At 46.4% G+C, this 6,000-nt stretch overlaps 1 long non-coding RNA gene across 1 annotated transcript in view; it reads left to right on the forward strand.

Annotated features, from left to right (window-relative positions):
* Positions 1–5,361, forward strand: part of LOC123349609 — a 352,657-nt gene extending 347,296 nt beyond the window's left edge. The window contains exon 5 of the long non-coding RNA XR_006573599.1: positions 5,253–5,361. This is a non-coding gene — a long non-coding RNA (uncharacterized LOC123349609). The remainder of the gene's footprint in view (positions 1–5,252) is intronic.
* The last annotated feature ends 639 nt before the right edge of the window (positions 5,362–6,000 follow it).

The following is a 6,000-nucleotide window of genomic DNA, read 5'->3' on the forward strand; positions in this document are numbered from 1 at the left end:
CTATAATCATAATTGCCGGAATTATATTCACAATTTTCCTCACATATTTTGCAGATGCTTTCTCTTTTATCCACACGCTGTGTAGTTCACGTTCCCATTTTGTAGACGTTGCCATCAATTTGTTGCCACATGTTTTGTGTCACCGTGTTTTTCTCCTCCTTTGTGGAAGAGAACAAGGGTCTGATTCACGAAAAATGTCCTGCGGGTTGCATTCTTTCCACCGTTCTCTAAGCCCCTGGGGGCACCTTTCATTCTGTGTCTGGTTTGTCATTTGCTCAGCCGCGTACTGGATTATCCACTTAAAAAGAAACGGCACCAATTGTGTGTTCGGCCTATCGGTCTGAAAGTTCAGAACATAACAAGCATTTCTCCCCGAGAATGAGGAACTGTGAAATATCTTTGACATTGAAGTTTTTATTAATTAGAGATGGCATTTGCAAGCAGGAGGCTGCCATATTGCCTGTAAGTGACATCATTTGTGCCCCAGGCAGCAGGGGATGCTGAATTGGAAGGTGAAGGAAAAGGTCTCCATTCTGCTTTAATATGATAGTTTCTGGAGAGGACTTTGGGCTTCCAAACCAAAAAGATTTAACATGTTCAGTATTAAGGTTTTCCGTCTGGATTGCTAACCCAGGATTAAAGCAAGGTGTAGGTGATTTCACACACTGGGACACAGGCTCTGTTGCTGCTAGTGTTTTTTTACCAGCCAGCTGGTCGATTGACACCACAGTGGACTTCTGAAACTAACAGACTCCACTGTAAAGTGGTTCTGTATGCTGCAAGACATTGTCTATTCCTCAAACCAAGATTAGGGACAGATTGATTCTCAAGCAGCTCTGAGAGGCAAATCAGGAGAGATGCTAAATTCAGTTTATCTTCCCGGTGTGTGGGATAAAACCCCAGAATCTTCTGCACTAAAAGTATGAACTGCTACCATTTGAAGTAAAGGAGTACATCCATGTGCTAGTAGCAGTAATAGTTTATTATCCTCTTGTATGGACTGGTGACTGACTAGAGGAGGACACATAAAACACATCAGATCGATGGATTACGTTAAACAGCTGTTAAGCACCAGCATCTTCCAGTGATTACACTCTTGGACTAGTGAGAGTTGTATGATCTTTTATCTCATAACTCTACAGAGCTATAAATGGGTGGCTAGATATACATGGGGAAAAAAGAGAGTTCCAGTTTCCCAATGGGGCACACAGCAGTCAACTTCAGTCATAATTGTGGGCGCTTGGCGGATGTGCAGCACAACTCAGCTTTTGGCCAAGCAATTGACAGCAGTTCAGATAGGCATCCAGGAGTTAGATCCTTCTGTGGCGAGTGCAGAAATGAGCTGGCACTCTCAGAACATGAGGGATTTTGCAGGGATTTTTGGCACTTGTGCCTATCCCAGCTAGAAGTAATGCACAGTGCTCTGTGTGTTGGTATTTTTGCACTTCCAATCCCAGATGGAGTTCAAGAGTGGAAAAACAACTTTCCACTGCAGTCAGTATTAAATGAGAGCTATGAGCCATTAGAAAGTCAGTCCACTTCTGTTTGGATGCCTACATAAGGGTTTAGGTGCCTGCGTTTAAGTACCCAAGCTCAACATTTTGGACTTAAACATTGTAGTTTGAATAAACACACATTTGAAAGATTAGAAATGGAAATTCCATGCTTAGGATAATACAATACAAACATGATGGTGCGTCATATGATATCTCTCGTGCCCTCTCTGCTCCAAAATGCTTCAGAGAATTAATTAGTCCAAGACCATGGACCATATGTGGTATAGATCCTCAGATATTATATGGTTTACTGAAGTATTCAGTGAGAGCCTAACACATGGTACAGAGAAATATTAATCCAAGCGCCTCACAATCAATAATGAATTGTATCCTTGCCACAGCCCTAGGAGGTAGGGAAGAACTATCTTCATTTGATGAATGGGGAACTTAGGCACAAAGTTGCTTAAGCAAGTTGCACAAGGTCACACAAAAAGTCTGTGGCAGAGCTGGTCCTCCCTGTACACTAGACCATCCTTCCTAACATTATAGTTACAAAGGATTTTTTTTCTGGTCTAATTTCAAAATAGATGTACAGTGAGTGAAATAAGGCATTACCAGAAGGCTGCTCCAAATATTAGAACCTCTTGCAATTCCCCAGCTTTCACAATGGAATCAGATCCTATTTTGCTATCTGCTTACATACATGCACCATGGGATAACATATAACAGCCTACTTAGTTACACAAAGTCCAGCCCCTTTTCTCTTCATATTAACTACGTGTAAACTGCTACACAAACATTTAATTATTTTCGAACCATTATTTAATGACTGGGAGCACAGAACTTAGGTGTTCCAACATTAAGCATCACCATGCCTTTTAAATGCCTAGAAAATCTCAAGAACCCCACTGAGATCCACAGAGCCTGAGTTAGTTCCCTAGGTTCGCTATACAATGAAAGGGAAGAGATAGGCACCTTGGAATAGGATTCACAAAAGCCAGCACGCAAGGCGGGGAGCACCTAAGCTAGCCAATGGGAGATGCCAATGAGAGGGGTGCTTGCCAAGCCCCGCCCCTCTCTCAGATAAGTGCCTAAGTCAGGGCTGCAAGGAGGCACCTATCTCTGCTTAGTGCTCCATGAACGGGAACCAGCTGCCGGACTTAAGGCAGTTTAGGCATCTAACACACTTCTTGCAGAAATGAGTCAGGTGCCCGCCTCCCTCCACACCTAGTGGCTGGAAGAGAAGGAGGAGGTAGTGGTGCCGCTCACCTTATAATGTTTAGCCCAGTGGTTAAAGCATGTTGCTGAGAAGTGGGAGACTCCTGTTCAACTCTTCCCCTCCCCCACCTCTGACAGAGAGGGGAATTGAACCCAGGTGTCCCAGATGAATGTGCAAGTCACTGGGCTAAAAATTAAACAGCAGGCACCACCCCCTCCTCCTCCTGTGGAAGAGGCCACATTTTGAATGGGACCCAATCCAGTAGGCGGCCTCTAAGCACAACTACCCGACTGGCCCTGCGCACAAAATAGGCCTTGGCTTGCCTATCTTTTCCTCCATCTTGTGGATTGCTCTGGGGCTTAGGTGAGAGCTGGACATTCAGATACCTACTGGGAGGCAGCAGAAACATAGACACCTAGGGAATTTTACCCTGAAAACGTAGGTGCTGAGTGAGTTTATGCACCTACAGAGTTCAGTGGGAGTTTTGTGGATTGCTGCGTGCCTACAATTGGGATATAGGTGCCTAAACCCAAGACTTAGGCAAAGTACCTTTGTGGATCCCACCCTGGATAATCACAGATCCTGGTTTCAGCACAGCTGTAGGAAAAGAAGTATATTTCCAGCCCTCAGCCTAAAAATGTGTGTGCGTTTCTGCATTTTCAGGAAAAAAGAATCACTAGCCTGTTACTATACCAGCCTCTTACCCATTTGGCTGGCAATATATTTCTGATCACTTTCAGTACTTAACATCTCTCCTACAGCTGAGCAAAATGTCCAAGACATGAGCAATATACAACTTTTTTAATGATCTGCTTTTTTGGGGGTAAGATGGATTTTTCTCTCTGAATGGCAAAATATTTAATGGGGGAAGGTGTCTCTTGGGAGCCTATAGGGACAGGTCTTAATACAAACATAATTGAATATCTTTGTTGATTATGTAAAAGAGGAAGCAAATGCCATGTTAATGAAAGTCACAGGTGGTACTAAATTGGGAGGAATTGCAAACATAAATAAAGACAAACAATAAAAAGAGACCTAGAGGGATTAGAAACATTAATAAAATAACATTTAGCTTGGAAAAGTAATTTGAAAAAATATCCCAGTTGGAGTGTGTCACACTTTTGGGGTGCAGTTCAGACCAGTAAGGGGTTATGTCTAGGGCTGCCAACTTTCCAGTCGGGCAAAACCAAACACCCCAGCCCCGCCCCTTCCCCAAGGCTCCTGCCCCCGCTCACTACAGTCCCCCTCCCTCGGTGCTTTGCTTTCCCCCACCCTCACTCACTTTCCCTGGGCTGGGGCAGGGGGTTGGGGTGCAGGAGGGGGTGAGGGCTCTTATTGGAGGTGTGGGCTCCAGGGTGGGGCCAGAAATGAGGGGTTCAGGGTGCGGGAGGGGGCTCTGGGCTGGAGCAGGGAGGGGGTGAGGGCTCCGGCTGGGAGTGCGGACTCTGGGGTGGGGCTGGGGAATGAGGGGTTTGGGGTTGAGGAGGGGGCTCCAGTCTGGAGGGTGGGGCCAAGGGATTCGGAGTGCAGAAGCCTGGGAGCGGGGGGGGCTGGTGCAGGGCCCCAGGGCCTTGGCTGGGACCAGAGCCCCCTGCCCTGGTGAGGTGAGGGGTTGGGGGGCAGAGGGCCAGGAGCAGGACATAGGTGCGGGAAGCACCCCCCACATTCCTACTTCCTGCACCTATGCTGGCAACGCACTGCACACACCCCCAAAGCAGAGAACAGCCAACAGGTCTGGGTCCTAGGTGGGGGGGCCAGGAGGCTCCCTGCACCACTCTCGCCCACAAGCTCTGCCCCCTCTGCTCCCATTGGCCAGTTTGAGTGCGGAGCCGGTGCTCGGGGTGGGGGCAATGTGCAGAGCCCCATTGGCCCCCCCTAGGAGCCAGACTTGCTGGCTGCTTCCAGGGCACAGCGCAGCGCCAGCCAGGACAGGTAGGGACTAGCCTGCTGACCAGAATTTCAACGGTCGAAAACCGGACACCTAGTCACCATAGTTATGTCACCATTTGCCCTGAAACCCTGGGTGCCTTACAATGCTTTGCTGCTCTAGCTCCAGAGCTGGGTCATTCACAGCCAGTCTACAAGCATGCAGGTCACACCCTGAGTGTGTGCTAGACATCCCTCGGCAGCTCTGGCCCCAGCAGCCTATCTCCAGCCCCACCGCCCCACTCTGGCTTCTACCAGCCTTGCTCACAACCAGCAAGGTGACTCCATTACACTCCTAGTTCCCAATTTCCTCAAAACCATGTGCCCCTGGAGTGTCAAATCCACCCCCGACCACTCAGAGAAATAATTAGGATTGTTGCTCCTTTAAAGAGACAAAAGCACATTACAGCTTTGTAACTAGGGTAAATACACCCTTCCCTTTAAACACGGCCCTGAGTTGGTTTATAGTAAAAATACACCAATATATACATAGGATTAATTGAGTTCAAGTATAAGGAATATAGATATGCTTTCTAGTGCTTAAGACTTAACTTACCAGGCTACTGTTTTTGTTCAAGGTAGATTTCTTACTAATATTTTTTTCTTTCCAGCCATGGTTGACTGTCCCTCAGTCAGGACCTTCCCCAGAAGCTTAAGGGCTAGTTTCCCTCATCTTCCCAGGTGAAAGAATTTGGCCTAAGCAGGTTTCTCACCTATATTCAGTTTCCAGAGATTTCCACTTCCCCTTGGTTGTAGGACCCAGATTTCTCCGCTTTCTAGATCTCTGTCTCCTGGTGTCTGTATGGTAATTGATGCCAAAATGGCTTTCTGTCCCTGCTTATAGCTCTCAAAGTTCAATGACCTTGTTTCAAGAGGCAGGATGGTCTCATGCTGTTCTTCCCTTCCTGTGTTCTTCCTATTCCCCTGCTGATTTGAATGTAGATGGAGCTTCCATTGTTTTTGGTCACACCTTGCTTAATTTAATTGGAGACAGGTAGATAGCTGTGACATTCCCTCCTGTCTGGAAGATACCTGTTTCTCCCTTTGTTTGCTCAGACTGTAATGGGTACTATTAATGAGTATCCATAATTCCTTACATAATGTTAATACATACAGTTCACAATGATATTAACCACTAGGGTGTCACAAGCTTTCATAAAACACCCCACTCAATACACTTTTATAATACAGCAATATTGTATACAATCAGTTGGCTCTGTTGCTTATCACTTGAGATTCAGATCCCCTTTCTTTACAGACCAGTAAAACTTTGCAATGTATTCTTTGAAAAGTAAAACTCATACCAAGTTTCTCTCTCCTGGTGGGTATACACTCCATGCTGTCTCCTCCTGCACTTGT

This window comes from Mauremys mutica, chromosome 1, assembly GCF_020497125.1.
Source record: "Mauremys mutica isolate MM-2020 ecotype Southern chromosome 1, ASM2049712v1, whole genome shotgun sequence".
NCBI classification, from domain to species: Eukaryota; Metazoa; Chordata; order Testudines; family Geoemydidae; genus Mauremys; species Mauremys mutica.